Here is a 23,338-nt window from a genome sequence, read left to right as displayed (position 1 = left end):
GTGCTATGACGAAAATAAGAGGGCAATGAGATCAAGAGTAACTTAAGGGCTACTTTAGTTTGAATAATCAAAATAGTCTCTCTGAAAAGATGGTATTTAAGAGGAAAGCTGAATTACAAGCATTTTTAATGTGTCAGCTACACAGATTTAGCAACTCAGCATTTTAGTATATGAAAGCTATAATTTATGTTCAGGAAAAACAATTTACCTAGTAAACATTAAGGTGATAACTACCTTTCTATCAGAGAGAACCTTAAAACATCTAACAATGTAGAAGCAAATATTAAGAATCCTTTGCCCTTTTTCTTGTAATTGATCTCATTTTCAGATACTATGCCTATGAAGGAAAAAAATAATAAGGGACATATATATAACAGCCTTGAAGTGACAACATTATATAGATAGAGACTTAGGTGAGGAGAGAGGGAGGCAGTTGTGGCACAAGGGATTCTAAACACACACACACATACACACACACACACACATATGCATGTAAAACTGGTGAAATCTGACTAAGGTACCCAGATTGTATTCATGTCCATTTTCCAGTTGTGATACTATTATACAAGATGTTACCATTGTGGGAGACTGGATGAAGAGTCCAATAGAATCTCTCTATTAATTTCTTAAAAGGGCATATGACAATTATCTCCCCCAAAATGCTTTTTTAAATAACTATAAGGTGAATGTCAAATACATATTTAGGAAGCATCAGAATATTACAAAGAAATAGCTTTCAACAAATTTCATGCACTAATCCATTGGTTTAACTTAAGAACTAGTCCTCATCAAAAAGAGTAAAATAGACTTTGAGGCTTATAGACCAAAAAATTAGAAAATATGCATTTTTCATGTAAGAGGCATCTGTAATTTCACACTGTGACCTAACTATAAATGTACTTTAACTTTCATCATTTTCAAACCAGGACTCAGGAAATAAACTTTTACTGTTAAAAGGAATCAAGTCAAATGTACTAAGTAAATAAAGGCAAAAAGAATTGCAAGTTTACCTTATGTAGCTTGTAATTAAACAATGCTGATAATACCTTTGGAGGAGGGGATACATTTTTAAAACTAGAAACTAAAGAGGCTAATTTAATTTCAAAGTGAAAATGTTTCCCAAATTTCAGGATGTAAAAGCTATTACTCTACATTCTTTTTAAAGTATACTATATATATATATATATATATAATATATATATATATATATAGTATATAAGAAAATATATAATATACATAGGAAAACAGAAATTAAATAAGCCTAGAATCTCCTTTTTTAGAAAAAAGAATTCTACCTAACCATTTTGACAAATTTATAAGGAGCAATCAAAGCAGAAAGTACCACGCAGGGTAACTTTAAATAAATAATCAACTATTTTTATACAAATCACTATGATCCAGTCCCACTCCTCAACTAACAAAAAATGACTGAGAACAAAGAACAGACTGCTGGAGCATTACCTGAAACTAGTCAATCAGAGAGACTCTGAGAAGTATGATCCCATGGGTGGAATAATACTCAGATCCAACACCTACTGTGCTATTGAACATTCAGCATTCCCGAGCAAACTATTTAACCTTTGCACCTCAATTTTCTGAGCTGTAAAATGAGAATCATGATACCTGCCAATTCGTACACAGGGATGCTGAAGTGTAAGATGCTGCGTCTAAGCTACCGCAGCCCAGCAGATTCCAGCAGCTCTTGCCCAAGCGAAACTTCCAAAACTACCAAAGTGAAAACAAACTCTACTGCTTTCCATTTTATCTCCAAATACCCGGATGAACATCATCAGAAGTTGAATATTATCACTAGAACATTTAAAAACTAATGCCTGATTCTGAGACATAGGAATTTGGTAACAACAGGTGGTTTTATGGTTATTTTCTCAATGGATTAATTTGTTATGTCAGACTAAATGTAAATGAAAGCATTCCATAAAAATGTCACAACCCACAAAAGAATGAAATAGTAATAAGATATATATATGATCACATCCTAAAATGTATTAACTCCTCTGTTGTTTCTTCCTTCCCTAGCAAAGAGAATGTACAGAACATCCAAAGTGAGAAGTGAAGATGCACACAGACAAGGTGAGACAAAGAAGGACAAAGCCACCCTAGGCCCAGCTGCAGGTGTAACCTCAGAGCCAGTATCAGTAGACTCTGAAAAACTGTGGAAGTAAGAGTTCTTGGACACTGATAGTCAAGTATTCTACAAATAAGAACATCTGATCATTTCACCTTTACACATCAAGCAACGCAGGTCATAAACTGCTGGAAAGCCTATGTATCAATGAGCCAACTCTGGTCTAACCACACTTTGAGGGAGGGCAGTTGGTTCTGGCAGGAACTCAGATGTGTCAGAACAGAAGTTGAGCAACAGGAAGATTCACCTGATAGAAAATGCAGGAGGACAGGAACCCCAAGACATATCTAGCACATAGTTAACAGAGAGTACTATAATAGCTAATATGATACAGCTACCAAAATATGATAGTATTACTTTGTTATATGCAATAATTACCTAACAAATATAATACAAATAAACTAAGAAGCTACATTTCTGGATAAGAGGTTTTAATTTTTTCAATAAAGTTAAAGTCATGTTAATCTGCATTCTAAAGTTCAGTAACTATAGATTCTAGAGCCAATAACTAAGATACAGAAAATGCTGTACATCTGAGAGTAACATTGTAAATCAACTACACTTAAAAAAAACAAAAAACTTAAAGAAAATACCCAGAAAGAAAAATCAACAGATATTCCAAGAATGCATAATAAACTAGAATATTACAGAGCCAATCAAACTCATTTGTCACTCAAATTTCAAAAGCCTATGACTTTTCACAAACTTCATTATTTACTGTTTACGCAATGTGCTATAAGCAGAATAATCTTCAATATGTTTCCTGATTCTACCATGTCACCCACTTTATGCTTGTTTATCTGGGCATATAAATATCTTTTTATACTCTTCATTGTCACTTAAAAATATCTAGAACCACTCCTAAAAAATAGTAACCATCTACTCAATAACACAGAAAAGTAGAAGTACTGTGTAATATTAATGTTTCTCTTCATAGTCACTTTATAGTCTACCAATGCAGAAGCAAAGGATATGTAAATATATATTCCATTTGCACACCTCTCCATCTTACAGCTCTGCAGTTCTTTCTACACAAGCTTACTTCAGTTTTCCTCATTTTACATACAGATCTTAAAAATTCCCTTTTGCCCATTTTCTAAATATACACAATGGCAACAGAGCCATGACAGCCATTTTTGTACGGCAAATTTCTTGAACAAGAATCGTACCATAATCCTACTAAAGGTCAAATGCATCAGTGCCTCTCCAGGGAAGTTCTTCCATGCAGTAATGAGTCATTTTTCTTTAGAAATGAAAGTTTCACTCTGTTGAGTAAATGACTGCTCATATGCAGACATCTCTCACTCCGAGTCAATCAACTATGCCACAACCTTCTCTTTTCTCATTTTTGAAATCTATAAGCCCTTACATATATACTGATGGAAAAGCACTCACAGATTTGTTGACTTATCACACACCACACCTGTACTTGGAATTTTAAAAAATTTCCATATTAGTAATAAAGTAGAGTTCTTCCTACAGTGAATTTCACCATGCTCAGAGCCCTGGTTCTTATTTACCATATACAGTGAACGTAAAATAACCTAAATTCAAAGTTATTTATCATAGCATTGTTAGTAATATCAAAATATTTGGAAACATTCAAATACCCTTCAATAAAAGACTAGTGTACATCCATACAGTGGAATATTGTGCAGCAACTGAAAATGGACTTTTTTTTTAATTGGAAAACTCTCCCTAGCTATTGTTAGGCAAAAAAAAAAAAAAAAAGTGAAGGCACATAGTATACTACCATTTGTGTAAAAGAGGGGCAAATTTTTATTTATATTTAATATGCTATATGTATATTATACATCTATTTTTATATATTTAATTTATACACACACATACCTCTCTGAAAGGATACTCATTATAGGGAAATTAGGGTCAAGAGGACAGGGACAAAAGGAAGAATTTTTCACTATATACCCTTCTATTTTTAAATGATGTACTAAGTACAACTATCATCTATTCAAAAAATAATTAAATTTAAACTAAAAGAATATATAGCATGATAGTTACACACAGAAGCTCTGTAGATAAAAAGACCTGGGTTTAAGTCTCAGGTCTCCCATTTACCAGTGTGTGGCCTTAGGCAAGTTCTCCAAGCCCCAGTTTCCTCATCTGTAAAATGGGGGTAATAATACTTACTGAAAGAATTAGATCAAATCAAGTATATAAATCACTTAGACAGTACCTGGAAACTATTATTAAATATTCTATTTAAATGGTACTGTAGACTCAGAAGTCACAAAGTTACAGTCATCATCAATCATTTTTTTCTCTTTCTTCTTATTCACAGTGAGCAAATTTTGCTAGTTCCTCTTTCAAAAAGATATGGTATCAAAAAGATATTGGATACCATATCTGGATACCATATAAGATGGCATCCATTTTATAACCCCTAGAGATTGGCCCAGACCCCGAAGTATCAGCTAAAGAGTTAGAATTTTATAAGCTAGTCAATTGGAGCCAGTGCATATTTGCCACTATATAGACATATCTGTATAATTTCTACTCTATTAAATATCAAATGCCACCAATTTGTATCTGTAGTCCCACTTACTGTTTATAAAGTATTTTGAAACACTAATTCAATTCCTGAAATAAGAATCTCAGAAACTCAGGTCTTCTCATTTCACTGCTCATTCCACCTACACTTACCAGGAAGTGTCCATTCTTACAGGATGTCATCAAGCATACTGCTCTTCCCTCACCTAGAAGGCTCTTACCTATGTCAACCAAAACTTCGTTCCCAGAAGCTGTCCTGGACCTGGTAGCCACGGGTCTCTGAATTCTATCTACTGTGACAGCAAACAACTTGGGCCCCACAACAACTGCCTGATGCATTTATCTACAAGGATGACCTACAACCACCTCAAATTCAACGTGTTCGCAACAGTCATAATTATCTCACTTTGATCCTCCGCTCTCAACCCTTGCCTGAACTTGCTTTCCACCTCTATCTCCTGGAACCCCTGTTTCAGTGAATGGTCCTACGGTCACCCAAGTGGGCAAACCATAAATCTCAAGGTCATTCTACTCCCTCTCCCTAGATTCACGAGTCCTGCCTCTATCTCTAAATATCTATAGAATTAATCTACCCTTCAGAATGGATATAGACTAGGAGAGAGAGACAGTCGGAGAAGATGGCTCATGCCTCGTTCCCTGGTCTGCCAGGATGAGAGGGCAGTGATTAAGAGATCTGACTCTGGCTCCAAACCAGCATGGTTCAAATCCCAGCTTAGGCACTTACTAGCTATCTGACCTTGGGCATAGTACTACTGAACCTCTGTCTCAGTTTTCTCATCTGCCCATCTGAGAAAATACTAGTAGCCCTCTCATAGGATTGTTGTAAAGTGCAAAAGGATTAATATAATGTAAAGTGCTTAGAATAATGTCAGGTACACTTCATAGTATTCACTACCATTTTCAACAAAAATATCATTTTTTTAAACGTCATAAGATATTTGCTCTATAGTAGTATAAAATCCAGAAATTTTTCATCAAGACAGAAAATCAAAACATAGTCCAACGTCCAATTAATCTGAGCCTCCATCCCACTAAGTTTTAGTCATGTTGTGCCCATGGCTATTTCCCTACTGTACAACTCCAGTATCTCTTACCTAGAGAACCACACCAGCCTCCAATTAACTGAGCTCTTTATCGCTAGCCTTCTCCAATACATTCTCCAGACTGCAGCCAAAATGGTTTTTCTAACATGTGTATCTACTTATGAAAGCCTTCAACCACTCTCTGTTACTTCAAACAAGTAATAAGTTAAAGTCTAGATTTCTTAACGTGGCTTAAAGAGCCCAATATGATGTATGTGATATGGTCTCAAGCCTCATCCTTATCCACTTTCCCACCCTGTTGTCTTGGCTCCTGTTATCACTCTTCCCGTTCCTAAAAATCCTTTCAGATCCTATGCCTCTCAGGTCCAGACTTCTACATCTGTTATGTCCTGGGCTTGAAACACTGTGCCCCATCACTCTACCTTTTACCTGGATAATTTCTACCTATCCTTCCATCTTAATTTAGAGGCATTTCAGCCAAAAACCACATCTCCTGGCCTCCAAATCTGGCTTAGGTGCCCTTCCTACGAGTCAAGCAGTACCGTATACTTCCCCTATCATGGCACTTTTCTCAACCGCCTATTTACTTGTCTATATTCCCACATCAGACAATAAGCTCTATCTGTTAAATAAATTATTTACTATCATGAATAGGGTTTCACAAGATTTATGGATATTTTGCAAACAATATTAAGTGTGAGGATTTTTGTAAACTAAAGTAAACCAAGCAAATATAATAGAAGCTGAAAGTCTTAGGAAGCTATCCAATATACAAATACAATAGAAGCTGAAAGTCTTAGGAAGACATTCAATATGACATAGAATCTAATCATAATGACTGTCCAGAAATCAGGCCAGAATCTTTGGGAAATGGCAAAAGAGGCCTCTCTGAAGAATAGGTAGAAATAGTTTCCAGTGATACAGAGGCAAGAAATCATGAGCAACAGTGTATCTCCTGCTAAGCCTCTGGAAACAAAGAAAGAAAGAAACAAACAAACAAACAAAATCTATCACAGAAGATCTTTTTTTTTTAACATTTTTTATTGATTTATAATCATTTTACAATGTTGTATCAAATTCCAGTGTAGAGCACAATTTTTCAGTTATACATGAACATATATATATTCATTGTCACATTTTTTTCTCTGTGAGCTACCACAAGATCTTGTATATATTTCCCTTTGCTATACAGTATAATCTTGTTTATCTATTCTTTTAAAGATATAAAATACATGCTTCAATCTCCTGGCCAACTGTAAGTTCCACCACACTGAACTGAAAAATCAATGTCTGAAATCCATGCAGATTAAATATATCAATGAGTGAAAAAAAAATAGCAGATATAAACTATTATATACAAAATAGATAAACAACAAGGTCCTACTATATAGCACAGGGAACTACATTCAATATCTTATAATAACCTATAATGAAAAAAAATATATATGTAGAACTCACTGCACACCAGAAACTAACACACTGTAAATAAATATACTTCAAAAAAATTAATAAATATTCAAGCTTATCTTCTACCTTAACAGTCAATTTTCAATTCTCTTATTTTCGCTGTCCCCATACACAAAGTTAGTTTCTCCATCCTCTATACTTGGTGGCAATTTATACACAACTCTGGTATTACTTCTATCACACTCTATCATATTACTTAAGTACTTCTCCACCACCAGACTGTCATGAAGACAGAGGTGATGTCATTAATTCATCATTGTATCTTTAGGACTCTCACTGCACATAGTAGGTATTTGGTGTTCATGGAAAGGAGGAAAGGAGGGAAGAGAAAGAGAGAGAAAGAGCAATCTGTTTATACAAATAAGCCAAAAGATAGCAGCTGAAATGATAGAGAACTCCCATAGATGTAAGGAAAAGAAGTCAGAAAGAAGTTAAATTGCTAAAAGTTAATATGCAGATAATTCAGTGAGCTTTAAATTAATATGAATTAATAACAGAAAGAATGACTACTCAGTCTCACCCCTTGGCACACTACTAAAAAGCTTGCAAAGTAAGGAGCTCCATGTAGGGTTCTTTATATATCCCATGTAGAAGCACAGAGACCAAAAACAAAGTGGGGGGGCGGAGTGGAGAGCAGAAACGGGAAAAGAAAAAGAAGAAAGAAAGCTGTTCCACGCCTTGCAAGGTGTCTAAGAAGTCACAGTGATTCAAACACTTCAAAAATGGTTGTCCATAGACCTTATTATTAACATTTTTAAAAAGATGCATGAGGATATTTTCCTACCCGGGGTGGGTGGAGAAAAATGTTGGATATTCTCAACAGAAATTCACTGTCATATTTTCACTTAGCAACATGACTTCAAAATGTTCAAAGATCAAGTGAAAATTCATTTGTTCAGTATTTTTTAAAATACCCCAATATTTGAAAGATCATTATTTCAACATTAAATATCACTATTTACATTGCACAGTACTCAGGCTGGAGTAAGAACTGAGAAGACTATCCTACAGAAGATTTGCTTTTAGCAGAGTCAGACAATCTGTTCATCTCCAAGACTGCCAAGGATTTACCTAGCTCCTCAATGAACTTAAGGACATTCCCCATATTCTACCAATAACTCAGAGTTCCAAACGAGTTCATGGAAGAGAGAAATAATCTGCTATAATCACATATGCAATGAAAAGTATTAAAGAATTCTAAAGTCCCATAAAACTTGTATCTTCCTCACCAGGGAATTTCTCCCAGCACAATGACTTTCTTTCGTAATACCAAATCAAAGTTTTAATAGCACCCACATTGTGCTTGGGTTCATTCCAAAAAAGAAACTTCTCTAAAGACTTTGGAAAAGAAACCCAACACTTAGACGGAGGCTTACCTCTTCAGAAGAAAGTCTATTTTGAAAGAGAACCATCTGTCCCTAGAGGTTAAGCCCATTCCAAAGAGAAGATATGTAACTTCCTCTATTTCATTAACTTATTGGCATGATAATTCACATCAATTTAAAGGCATTTCATCCACAATGAGCTGTTTGAAAGCTAAATGCACTAAATCTTCTTTCACAGGGCCTGTAAGTATTTTTTGAACTTAGTGATTCGCACTTAATGCTTTATTTTAAAATCAGTTTCATCATTTCATAAAATCAGTATTTCTTCAGGAAGATGGACTCCATTTTAACTCTATATCTATTACCCCAGGTCAGAATTGCAATGAATTGTGATTCCATTTGAAACCACTAATACTGCACTCAACAATCCAATTAGTAAGGGAGTCTGAACACACAATTTTCCAAAATGACTATAGGCTCCCACTTCCTATTCTTAAATATCTAAGACACTAATTGAATGTCCAAAGGTCCATATTCTTCTATCTATAGATCTCTCTCAAATACTCTCATAATAAAACCACGTTTTTAATTCTTACTCCCACAAAAGCTTTTTTTTTCTTTTTTTTTTTGGTTTTAAAGATTTAGCAACTGGATTTTTTAAATCAATTTGGTAAATAAATGTTTGAACTTTTTAAAAAAACTATGTTCTTATGAGATTCAGAAGTCTCTATAGCGTATAGCTTGATATATTTTATAATAGGAACAGAGGACAAAACTATCAAAGTATAGTAATTCTCAAATATACAAGATAGATGTATGGACATGTATATAAGTACACATGTGCATTTGGTATATATCCACTTTGTGAATTATCTACAAAGACAATTTAATGTCAGGCAGCTTTTATCTACGTGTCACAGCCTTCCTAGATATGGTATGTTCAAGAATATAAAATCAATCATATAAATCACTAACGCAAAACCTAGAATGGAGAAGTATTTATACAATGAGTACTACTCAGCCATAAAAAAGAACGAAATAATGCCTTTTGCAGCAACATGGATGGACCTGGAGATTGTCATTCTACGTGAAGTAGGCCAGAAAGAGAAAGAAAAATACCATATGATATCACTTATCTGTGGAATCTAAAAAAAAACAAAAAAAGAAACAAACTTATTTACAAAACAGACTCATAGACATAGAAAACAAACTTATGGTTACCAGGGGGAAGAGGGTGGAAAAGGATAAATCGGGAGTTTGAGATTTGCAGTCACTAACTAATATATATAAAATAGATAAACAACAAGTTCATACTGTATAGCACAGGGAACTATATTCAATATCTTGTAGTAACTTATGGTGAAAAAGAATATGAAAATGAATATATGTATGTTCCGTATGACTGAAGCATTATGCTATACACCAGAAATTGACACAACATTGTAAACTGACTATACTTCAATAAAATACATATATACAAAAAAAAAAAAGAACTGAAAAAAAAAAAAAAAAGAACATCTGATACAGACCTGTGTCATAGATCTGATTGATACAACATGGACACTGTTAAAAATTTCCCAACGACAGAGAGCCCATTCTTTACTTTCCCCAAGAAGCTTGTTTCATTGGACTCCAATGACAGAATGTTCTTCCTCATACTGAGCCAAAACTATCTCCCTATAAAGTTTCCTACAGGTCATACCTAGTCTGTCCTTACAGATATGCCTAGTTCATCTTTAACAGGACTCATTCTTCTAGATATGAAGGAAATAGGCATGTGTCCCCCTGGTCATAGCCAGCTTTTCTACACCGCCAGTACCCTCAGCCGTCCTTCATACCATTTAAAGACCATTCACGTCCCAGGCCCTTCAGTCTCCTCTAGGTGAGAGTCAATTTGCCAATATCTCTGTTGAAAAATGGCATGTAGAAGTAAAAGTCATACTCCACAAATTATTACCAACATTTACTTATTCACCTGGAAGCAGTTATTCGGGAAAGAGTAGAACCAAAGAACACTCTGCTTCCTAGGGAGCAAGCCTTGACATGCACTAGGGAAACGGCTAGATAAATAGAAAATATAAATCAATGCTACCTAAAGACAGTGATGAGGAGAATGGGGGGAGAGCAATTTAAAATATAAATAGTGTCATCAAGCTATTCATTCTGAAAGACGTTAACCACACCATATGCTAGTCCACAACCTAAATTACCTGAGATGTTGGCAACGCTAATGTAATAGGATCAAACCTTTCTAAATTTGTAATAAGCATATAGAGAGTAGTCATAGCCTTTAAAATAAATTACTTTTAATCTCATCTAAGGAATCAAATGAAATCAAAATGCTGGATGTAATTAAGACCGTTTAGTTTCCCTGGAGATTATACGAATCAGACACGTTAAGTATTCTAGGAATGAAACATTTGATACAATTAAGGAAATCCTATTGAAAAAAATTAGTCTGCAAAACAGAGATAATATGGGGCTAAGCAATGGCTTATTAATAACTCATTCAATTCTGAGTATAATAAATATAGCTATTACAACTTCAATTCACTAGTGGCTGAGCTCAAAAAGCTAAAATGATGCCACTCAATCTGCCTCAAGAATCTAGATTTAATCAGCATAGTCACTGCCTGCTTCATTTACTGAATCACAGAATTCACAGAATTATTTTAGGCTGAAAGGAATTTAGATGAAAACAAACAAAAACGCTAGTAAGGAGGGCCATGATTAAAGACCAAAATCTTGCCCCTCATCTGCTACACTTCAGCAACCCTTCAAATATTTGGAAACAGCTGTCATATCGTCCCTTCCCAAACCCTAATCAATCTTCTTTTCAAAGCCAGTTCCTTCAATAACTTATAACAGAGGGAGGATCTCAGAACAAAGTCCCACATAAGTGACCTCTGGAAAGTCAGACAAGTTCTTTCATGTCTGAAGGGCCAATGTAGACTGTGTCTCGAGGGGGTAAATGACTGGCTACATGAAGGAGGCTGCCCTCAACAAGACTAAGACTTTTGAGCTGCTGGGACACTCTTCAACCCCTCAGTTACCCTGAATTATGGTAAAACAACAGGGACCTTAGAGACAGCCCCGGAGCAGAGCCCAGCAGTGAGTGACTGTGGGAGGAGATGAGAAGAGGGGCTATGACTATGCCGACATCAGAAGCACCAGAGACAGCACCTCCAGGTCAGGGGCCTGCCCCTGTACCTGGCCCTGCTCCAACGGCTCTCTCCACTAGTCTCTGCCAGCCTAATTGGTCTTTCCTCTTACCAAGTAAGCCCTGGGGCAAACAGGACAGAGACTCTTCCAGAGAAAGTAAATGGCCACAGAGGGAGCTGTCCATGAGCTATGAAGTCATAACCCCAAAGTAGACAGGCAAGTAACCTAGGACGATATTAAAGTGGCAGGATGCTATAACTAGAGAATCAGGAAAGCAAAAGCCCAAATCTCAGGTGCTTGGGGAAAATGCCAAAGACATAAGACAAAGAAAAGGACATTTTTTTAAGCTAGGCTTAGAAAAGAAGAATAAAACCAAGTTCACTCTTAATGACAAATTATGCTTCTGTCTTCTCCATCTAAACTGACCTCACATCTCAGCCTGGCACATGCAGGCTCTTTGTAAGCTGGGCACTGCTGGCCTGTCAAGCCATTGTCTTTGATCAATCCCCTGGATATCCACTTCCTTAAGAATCTACACTCTTTCCCACCTCCAGGCCTTTGGGCCTCCTGTTCATTCTGCCTCAGATTCCTTTCCCGTTCCACTCATTCTTCCCTGACTCCCCCTCGCAGACTCGGGTGTGCTCTCCTCCAGCTCCCACAGACCGATCCAATCTCTTCTAGCACCTCCCATAGAAGATAAGAATTTCTTGGTCTGCTTCCTTCCACAACAGACTGTGAGCTCTCAAAGACTGGATCTTTGTATTCAATGAAACCAGCATAATGTCTGGCTCATAACTGAGTAAGTAAATGAATCAAATGAGAGAAGCAGGGTAAGTGAAATGGCAACCACGTGGCAGGCTCTGTGTCATGTACGTCTGTCACCTCTCCTCTGCTGATTTATGACAGGCACACAGAGAACAGTGCCTGAAACACAATAAAGTGATCAATAAAAATTGACTGAATAAATCAAAATTGAGTGAATAAACATGAAAAAGAGCTTTGACAGATTCAGCAAAGTGTTATGGTTATGACCATATGCCCTTCCAATGCTAAGATTCTATGGTGTTTAAAAAAACACTGTATTTATACAAATTTACCAGAAAATCTGGAAAAGAGAGAAGGGAAATGAATTTATTGAGGAGCTACAAGCATGTTAGGCACTTTATATATGATATTTGATTTGTTTTCCATAATAATCCTGGGAAGCTGGGATTATAAACCCCATTTTATAGAAAAGGAAATCAAAAATAGGGATGCAGGGACAAAATCTGAACTCAGGTGAGCCTGACCCAATCCTAAGCTTTTCCCAGACTGCACATTTGAACCTCTGTGAAGCACACAAATCTTCCTTCCCTATCTCTCCATTCCAAGGAAAAGGGGTACTGAAACAAGCCAAGGCTCAATTAGGTCACAATTCCAGAGAGAGGAGCTTTCAGTGGGAAGTATAAGGAGGTGGAAAAGCTCTGCCTTCCCTTGAGAATGTCCCCTTTTCTTTGTCGAAAAGTCCACAACTCTTCCCAGGTCCTCCCATGAGTCTGGAAGGAAAATTTTAGGGCCTCTCCTGCTTAGAAGGAAGCAATGCCTCTTCTACTCTTCTCTTTCCACGAAAGGTCAAGTGGGAATCAGGTTATGATTCAGGAGAAAGACGGCAAGGAGACAGCTACACAGGTCCACTTGAGAGGCCTTACATTAGACTGGAGGTGGAAGCAGCCCCGAAGCTTACATCCCCTACAAGACAATTCACCAAGTTATAAGCCTTCATGAATATTGTAAGTAATACAGATGCTCCTTTGCCTGGAGTGTCTTCTGTGTAGGATGGTGGCATCCAGTTGAGATGACAAGGAATCAATCAAATTTTGCTTCCTCAAAACATGACTCACAAGTTGACTCAAATAATGTGAGGACATTAATGTTCACTAATGTGAGTGGTCCTGGGACAACTGGTTATCCACATGCGAAAGAATGAATTTGGACACCTACTTCATACATATATACAAAAATTAGCTCAAATGGATCAAAGACCTAAATACAAGAGCTAAAACCACAAAACTCTTAGGAAAAAAACATATGAGTAAATCTTCATGACCTTGATTTAGGCAATGGTGTTTTTAGATATGATATCTAAAGCCAAATAATCAAAGTAAAAACAGATATACTGAACTTTATAAAATTAAAACCTTTTGCTCCTCAAAGGACACTACCAAGCAAGCAAAAAGACAACCTACAGAATGGGAGGAAATATTAGCAAATCATATGTCTAGTAAGGGTCTAGTACCCAGAACATATAAAAAAACTCTGACAACTCAAGAATAAAAAGATAATCCAAATAAAAAATAAACAAAGGAGTTAGATGCTTCACCAAAGAAGATATACAAATGGCCAGAGATGTCCAACATCATTAGTCATCAGGGAAATGCAAATCAAAAGTATAATAAAGTATCATTTCACACCTATGCAGATGACTATAATCAAAAAGGCAGACAATAAAAAAGGGTCGGTGATGATGTGGAGAAATGAGAATCCTCATGCAATACTAGTGGGAATGTAAAATGGTGCAACCACTTTGGAGAACAGTTTGGCAGTCTTCAAACAGTTACACTTAGAGTTACCATATGACCAGCAATTCTATTTTTAGATACATATTCAAGAGATAAAAAGATATATCAATACAAAAATGTATATACAAATATTCATAGCAGCATCATTCATGAGAGCAAAAGAAGAAATAACCCAAATGGCTATCCACTGATGACAGGATAAAAACAATCTGTTACTCATATGTGAAATCTACAAAAAAGAAAAGAAAAAAGAGGACACTAATGAACTAATCTACAAAACAGAAACAGACTTGCAGACATAGTAAACAATCCTATGGCTGCTGGAGGAAAAAGGGTGGGAAGGGATAAATTTGGGACTTTGAGATTTGCAAAGGTTAACCACTATATATAAAAATAGATAAAAAACAAATTTCTTCTATATAGCACAGGGAACTATATTTAATATCTTATAATATCTTTTAATGAAAAAATATGAAAACAAATATATATATATATGCATGACTGGGACATTATGCTGTATACCAGAAATTGACACACTGTAACTAAGTATACTTCAATTAAAAAATAAATTAATTTAAAAAAACAAACAAACAAAAAACAGTGTGTTATAACTATACAATGGAATTTTATTTGGTTATAGAAAGAAGGAAGGATAGATACACATTGCAACAGAAATGATTCTTGGAAACATCATGCTTAATGAAAGAAGTCAAATGCAAAAAGACCCCATATTGCATGATTCCATTTACATAAGATGCCCACAATGATAGGCAAATCCATACAGAGAGAAAGCAGATTAGTGTTTGCCAGGTGCAGGGGTGAGGTAGAGAATGGAGAGTGACTGCAAATGGATGTGGGGCTTCATTTTGGGGGTGATGAAACATTCTAAAATTAGACAGTCTGATGATTGCAAAAACTTAATTTTACAGTTTAAAAGGGTGAATTATATGGTATATTCTCAATAAAAAAAAGTGAGCTGTGAGTATAAAAAGGAGCTAGGGGAACACATTATAACATATGTACCATCAAAGAGACAGGACAGAAAAGCAATTAAGTTAACTTAAAAAATCACTGCTGGACATTGGTGTTTACTTTCATAATCACAAATATGAAAAGTATTGAATTTTATTGCCATAAACTGAAGGCCAACATAAAGAAGATTGAGAGGAAAAGTTAATTTGATTTCCATGAAAAACGTCCAAGGGTAAATATTTGCTTTCTTCCCAGTACCTCAGCTGGTTGGAAACTGAGCTCCCTGGAGCAGATGTAAGTGCCTCTATGTTAGATTTGCTGACAGCAAACAGACTTGGAAGAATTCAAGTATAAGAACCTGAGCCTCAGACCCACTGCCTTTGGTAAACGGTAGATGGATTCTCTCCCAGCAGCTCTGTCACTGCAGATGAGCATTCCACCAAAACAACAAAGTAACAGAGTAGAACTTTCAATTAACAGCATCTCATCCTTAGAGACTGGATGAACATCTTCTATAAGGCTTTTTTTAGATTCTCTGAATGTATATGTCTGTGACTAGTTTTTCCATGTAAACACAGCTCACATTAAGAATACTGAATTATAAGCAAACTTTGGACACATACAATGTAAAAGTAAAAATATGACACAATATTCTAGAACTGTGCTCAGAACATTGTAGGCATGCAATAAATATCTGTTGAATTCAAGTTTATAATAGTTAATAATGTCTACTAAGTAATTCAGATTAAAAAATAAAGTAAATGTTAACACTATTTCTAAATCAACTTTTCTTCAATAGAAAGTTGCTTTTTCTGGCTTTATTCTTGATGTTATACCACATCCTCTCTGATAGTCAAACTGAGAAGTCAATGGTTATTAAGAAAGATAATTAGTCTATTATAAATAAAAAGAATATTCTGATGAATTACAAAAGATACTGCCCCTCACCTTACAAACCTTCCAGAAATTAAACAGCTTGGGGTTGACAAAACTGCAGGAATTCCTAAGGTGATTAGTCTTTCATGCACCTTACAATTTATTTTAGTTAATAAACTAAGAGAATATATATTAATACAGTTTAACAATAAGTTGTCTACTCTTCACATTCTGGAACCCTAAGACAGATCCAAAGAAAACACAATTCGCCTCACTGACCCATAACGGATCTCAGTAGGGAGGGAAATTCTTTCTGAAGCACATCTGAAAGCATTCTAATTTACCAGTGCCAAGAAGGTCAGCATTTAATTCTACAATACATTTTCCCCTTTTTAAGCCTCTTTTAAAAACAAGAAAATTATTTCTCAGTATCTAAGAACTGTGGGTGCTTGAAATACTATATAGGACCATCAGGTGGATAAAAGAAGTAGGAAATATCTTCAGAGATCACATCTCTTTCAGGACACTTCTAAAAGTCTCTGAGGATATGATTCTACAAGTTCACAATGTATGACACCGCCAGAGAAAGTCTCTGTCAATCTCTTATACAGCAGTATAAATTCTTTTCTTCTGTCTTCAAGGAGACAGGAAGATGACATGAGTATCACCCTTTATATCATCACCTTTTAGGTTTTTTATTGGAAATCACACTACTCAGTTCTTTCACTTTCATTAACTCTTCCTTGATTTGCTGACATCACAAAATAACATTTTTAAAGAAAATGTAGAGTGTTACCTGGTCTCTGCATGAAAAAGATTTTCTAAGCATAAAAGCAATGAACCAAAAAGGAATAGGTTAATAAGTAGGCAACATAAATTGTTTTAATTTCTATAAATCAAAAGCCATTATAAATTAAATGAAAAGGCAATTGTAAGAGAAACACCCCCCTATGTCAAGCAAGGGTTAATATCCTTACTCTACAAAGAGTTCACACAAACCAGTGTCTGGCCAAGACAGTGTCCCCACCCCCATTCCCCCATCATCCATACAAGAAATTGCTAGATCCCTACAAAAAAAATGAAAAAGAGGTTACAGCATCTCTCTCTCAGCTTTCAGGATCACTCTCCTTCTTTCTTCTTCCTAATTCTTTTGCTTCCTACCTGGATGCTCTCTTTTTTCTAAGCTCTGTTGGCCTGAAGATTCAGATAAACAGCCTGGTCTTGATTTCTGATTTTCCTCAAGATCCAGCCTCTGAAACACTGCTTTCTACATTGCTCTGTAGCCTGCAGGCAAGTAACAACTTGCCCCAGGCTCCAGGGATACCTTATCCAACTAATTCCAGCCAAAGCCCAGCATGCAAATATCAAACAATTAAACAATTAAGAAAAACTGAGACTCCAAAATAAAAACCATCAAAGAGCTTGTACAGGCAATTCACAGAAAAGAAATACCTAATAACTAACAGCAAGATTTTTTTTAATGGTTAAACACATTAATAATGAAAGATGTGAGTTAAAATGAGGCACTATATTTAATCTGTGAAATTTACAAAGTTTTTTTTTAAATGATAATGCTAACACAGGTGTCACAAAACTGACAGCAGGATGGCAAACTGGTATAATCTTTCTACGGATAACATGATGTTTGAAGAGCATTTACTCTGCCCTTTGACTCTGTAGTTTATTTTTAGGAACTGATCTTCAGTAATCAAAAATCTAGTCAAAAGATGTAAGTATAAAGACATTCATTGCTACAGTTTTGTACTTGAAATATAACTATCCAACAATAAATAAATTGCAAATAAATTATGGTTTGTCCACAGTGTGGATTATTATGGAGCCAATAAAAATAATATCCTAAGAGCTGACTCTTTTCTATAACACTGATTAAGGATCATTCACTATTCTAAGCAGTTAACATGTACTAACTCATTTACTCCTCCCAAAACATGAATGGAACCTGGGAGGTAGGCAGACACTAACATTTTCATTTTACAGCTGAGGAATCTGAGCAGCTACACTGGCAGAGACTCATATGCCCTTATCTGAAATTCTAAAATCCAAAAAGCTCCAAACACCACATGTACTCACACATGTGGCAAATTGATCTGTTAGCAAAACCTGACCTGAACTCATGTGAAAGTATGTACAGTCTTTACTTATCACACTTAGAATGAAGTTAAAAGAATTCATGTGTTCTTTATTTCCAGGGTACTTCCCCAGACCCTACTAGAAGTGGTGCAGTTTATACACCACGTTGTCTTTCCATAATCTGAAAAATTCTGAATTTTAAAACACAAACTGCCCCCATGGGTTTCAGATAAGGAACTGTGGCAGAGCTGGAATTCACACCTGTGCTTCTGCCTGGCTCTGGAGTCTGTGCTTTTAACCAGGATGCTTATTTTGAGAGACTGTTGAATGACATGGGAAAATCCTTATAACTCAAACATTTAAGTACTTATTTACCACACACTATGTATCAGACACACAAATAAAATTACAACTGTAACAATGTCTCTAAGGAGAGAGAAGTGGAGAAAGTTAGGCTCAAAACCCTGCTGCTGTTTCTTTTCACTGACAGAACCCTCTTTTGATGCATGACCACTCTGTTTCCTGGTTGGATACTGGAGTTGTTTGGTGGTCAGACAGAAAAGAAGGTCCTCCTTGGCTAGTGACAGGGGACCGGGAGACTCAAACCACGTGCAGCATGTAAATACCCCTTACAACTAAACCCCAAATGCTTGACATTTACTGCTCACAAAGCAGTTTCATATACAGGCTCCTTCGAGCCCACAACACTGCGTGAGAAATTATAACCTGCCCTTACAGACGAGGAAATTGAGGCAGAGCGCTTAAATTACCTGTCCACATATCTGTAAGAGGCTCCTCGAATGTGCACCCACTGTGTGCAAGGAACTACACTAAGTGTCGTAAGCAAGAGCTACCATATAACGAGGTCCTACTAGGTGCCAGGCTTTAGGAGATTAAAAAAAGAAGAAAGGAGGGGAAAAAACCCGCAACTTCAGAACTTTCAAGGATGTGTCATTTTTCCCAAATCACACTTACCCTAGAGTAAGTCAGATTTAAATTTCAAAACGGTTCACGTCTCAAGATGTGGTCGAGGTGAGAAGGTGGGGATGAATCGGGGCAACCAAGGACCACCCCAAACACCGACCCGGGGAAAATGGGGTCCCAACGGCTGGGCCCCAGGAGACACTAGGAGCGGGCGGCGGGGGCCGCCAGCCGACCCGGCAGCCGGACGCCCAGCGGCCGGTTTGCCGGCGCGTTGTCATAGCAACGGCAGGTCCGCTTTGGCCCGGCCGCTCGCCCACTCCCGCGGGGGCCGCCCTGCGCCCAGACGCCAGCAGCCACTCACCTGGGCCGGCGGGCGTGCTGGCTTCCGACTGGCGCTCACACTTCGCGCTGGTGGTCGCCGAGCCCGGAATTCCGCAACTGTAGAAACTTTTCGGCCGGCTGGGCAGCGACAGGGAGGTGGACGGGGGCCGCGCGGGGACAAAGCGCGTAGCCTGGAGCGAAGCCCCTCTCCCTGCGGCCGGGTTGGAGAGGAAGGTGCCCCCAGGTGCGCTCGGAGGCGTCCCGGCGAGCAGTTCCTCTTAGGGATGGACCTGAGGAACCACCTCGGCGACACTGAAACAGAAACATGTTACACGAAATTCAAACTTTGTAACAGTGATATAACAGTACTGAGATGATGTCCAGGCCAGTATTCTTGCTCAGAGCCCAAAGTCTTGTGGTCCAGCCAGCTGGAGCTGGGGGTCTAAGTCTCAACACTGCAGTGGGTTCAGAACTGGCCTACAAGACAGGGAAATGAATCAAGTATCAGTTCCAGGGGCTGGGAGTGGAGGGTGTTTGTCTCCACAGAGGGGCTGAGAAGGCTCTTGACAGATCAAAGGACAATTCCCAGGAATATGTTTTAGCCACAACTCTGTGGAACCCTCTGAATGCATGCCCTTTGCAATAGAGGCTGGAAATATGGACTCCAGCTGTATGCTAATGTATTTCTTGACCTCAACTAGGAATGGCTTCTGTGGACATGGGTCTTGCTCTGTAGCAGCTGGGGGAAAAGAAATTCAACTCTCCTGATACTGGCCTAATTATTCAGGCAGATGCCATCTAAAATTTATTTGATTAATAGCCAAGAACTTGTTACAGTAGATCGATTCATTTTATTGCTTAGAGGTAGAGGTCCACCACTGGCAATGGGTTCGTCCTGTCAGGTTCATCTGAAAACTCAAAATGGCCCTGCTGGGCAACTGGTAACCAGTTTTGCAAATTTTCCAAACACATATAATCCCCACCACATCTTGTACTGTAGAACTTTGGAGTATTTGGCAAACTTTGTTCTCAAGAAGTACAGAATTATTGTCTAATGAGGGTCTGGAATAGCCTGCAAGAATGTTCTACTTCTCTCCTGAGCCCTGCCTCCATCCAAGCATGAGTGTTAGTGCCACAATGTCCAACAAAAGAAGATAAACCTTACCATCTGCTTCACTGAGCTGTGAAGTGTATGGCTCTGCCTTTAATCAGCAGCTGTGAGGTCTTACATTCCACATCCTTACCAAGGAATAATTTTGAACTGTCCACTTTCTGATGTCTGTGAAAAGCCTAGTGGAGAGAAATGGCAGTTGTGGAGACTTGTTTGAGAGGCATGCAGATGACTTGCTACTCTACAGAGCCTCTGGGTCAAGTGAGTCCCAAATCTGCTACATATCAGAGACATCCAGGGAGTTCTATCTGTTTTGCTTTACTTTGTGTTTAAATACAGATTCACAGGTCACCCTTCCAGAACTTCTAAGTAAATCTCATGAAACCATTTTTAAAAGATCTCACGAGAGCTTGATACAAAGCCAGGTTGTGAACCACTGGAGTTTATTTTATCAGTTAAGCCAGACTATCAAAAAAGCTGTGTGCTTGTACCACTTTGTCTTCACCCTTGCAAAACTGCCTTTATCAAGTCACGATTTACCCTTAGTTCATCTGCTTATATTAAGAGATGCTGTTAAAAAAAAAAATACTCATGACACCTTTGAATTTACTGAAGGGATTATTTTAAGAATGATGTTTATTGCATCCCTGTAGCAAAATCCTACCATATTGGCCAGTCCAGGGTTTTTCAAATTGTTTGAATCATAATCTTCCAAAAGAAGTATGTTTTACATTATCAGCCAAAACACATGTACCTACACATTTAATAACTAAAACAAGCTTTATAAAATATTACCTGTACCACATGCATTTTATCACTATTTAATGCTGGTTTCCACCCATTAAATGATCTCTTGGCCCCTAGATGAGTTGCAAGTTGCATTTTAAGAACAGCGATATAGCGAGATGTCTTTTTCTGGAAACTAGCCCTAATCCTCAGACAAACTAGGCCACCAGGCTGCAGTTGATTGCTCCAATAGTAGTACCAGAGCAAAGCTGATCAGATCCCACTCTCGGGAATTTGGAATTAGGACTGAGACATTTTAGTTTTTCTCTAGGTAGTTAACATAGAAACATAGAATGCTGTAATATATAAAGTCAGAAGCTGTCCACAGGCATGCTTTCCCACCATGTGACCTGGAGAAATGCAGATTATCAGGCTGCAGAAAAAATGTGAAAAGAACAGAAAGGATGAAAAAGATTCACAAAAAGAGGAAAGGCCAAGAGAGTTCTGAGAGCTTTCCATCCCTAATCATAGCATATCCTGAAATAAGCCACATTCCTGCCTTTGAATTCCATGCAATATTTAAAATCTTTATAATAAGGTGCCCTATTTTGCTTAAGCTAGTTCAAGTGGCTGAGTTTCCATTATCCCAACCAAAATGAATCTAATTGTATTGGTTTTATATGGCTGCTATAACAAATTACAACAAACTTGTTGATTTAAAGAGTACTAATATATTATCTTGCAGCTCTCTCTAAGTCTGTCATGGGACTCACCGGACTAAAATCAGTGTCAGCAGAGATTTGTTCTTTTCTAGAGGCTCTACAGGAGAATGTTTCCTTGCTTATCCCAGTTTCCAGAAGCAACCTATATTCCTTGTGTTCATGGTCCTCTTCTTCCATCTTCAAATGCAGCAATATTGTATCTTTCTGACCATTCTTCTGAGATCACATCTCCCTCTGTTTCTAGCTAGGAAAGGTTTTTAGCTTTTAAGAACCCAAATGATTAGACTGGGCCCAACTGAAAAATCCAGAATAGACTCCCCATCTCAAAGTTTTTAACTTAATCACCTCTGCAAAGTGCTTTTTGCACATAAAGTAACATTCACAGCTTCCATGGACATTTGTGGGTCAGGGCAGGGCGGGGGCGGGGGGTGTCATATTAACATAAAATCACTCTATGCTCCTTGTAGGAAGATCCATGCAACAAATGTAGTTCAATCCTGAATGCCAGAAAAAAATATATTTTTCCCCTTGAAAAACTGACACCTCATTTCCTTATGAAGAAAGCAAACCATAAAATTGATCACATTTCCACTTTCACCTTGGCTTCAGGAAGGTAGAAACCAAGTTTGCAATTCAACTTTAATAATTTTGTGAAACTCTAGCACTGGCATATCAGTGTTACAACTTTTCTCCTGTTCTGTCTCTTCCATTTTCCCTCATTTCTACTTTTTTTTTCATTGTATCAACTGTATTATTTTAAGATGCTTCAAATATTTTAACTTGCTGTTCCCCTATCTATAAGGTTCTGCTCTCATACCCTTACAAGGCTGATTCCTTTTCATCATGTACATCTCAGCTCACGTGCCACCTCCTCAGAGAAGACTTCCATTCCCCTATCTAAAGTAGTCCCTTCCACAGTCTATCACATTACTTTACTTTGTTGTCTCAGAGCACTGAACACCATCTAACACAATCTAATTTATTTTGTTTCTTCCCTCACTGGAAATTAAGCTCCAAGACAGTAGGGACCAAGCCTCTTTGTTTATTGCTTGTTACCAGTACCTGGAATGCTGGCTGGCAATTAGTAGCTATTTAATAAAAAGCATGGCATTAGTAAATGAGAGAATGAATAGTGGAAATGAAGGGAAGGCAAGAAGAAGGAAGGAGGGAGGGAAGGAAGGAGGAAGGAAGGAAGGGAAGAAGGAAGAAAGAGACTTTGTAGAACATGGTGAGATATAGATGGATAGGTAAATAGGTGGATAGATAGACTGACAGAAAAATATTCATTTCTAATTTGCAAATTATCATTAACATTTCTAGGGAAGAATCAGAGAAACTACACAAGGAAGTAAAACATAACTC

General features: G+C 37.4%; 1 protein-coding gene across 1 annotated transcript in view; it reads right to left on the bottom strand.

Moving 5' to 3' along the window:
* The window catches only part of STK33 (serine/threonine kinase 33), a 118,540-nt gene extending 98,950 nt beyond the window's left edge, over nt 1-19,590 (bottom strand). Inside the window, exon 1 of the mRNA XM_074372440.1 lies at nt 19,458-19,590. The gene's annotated coding sequence lies outside the window, so the exon portion shown is untranslated. The remainder of the gene's footprint in view (nt 1-19,457) is intronic.
* Nucleotides 19,591-23,338: the final 3,748 nt, after the last annotated feature.

Source organism: Camelus bactrianus, chromosome 10 (genome assembly GCF_048773025.1).
Source record: "Camelus bactrianus isolate YW-2024 breed Bactrian camel chromosome 10, ASM4877302v1, whole genome shotgun sequence".
Lineage (NCBI taxonomy): Eukaryota > Metazoa > Chordata > Mammalia > Artiodactyla > Camelidae > Camelus > Camelus bactrianus.
Note: the sequence above shows the minus strand (reverse complement) of the source record. Positions and strands in the feature narration are given on the sequence as shown.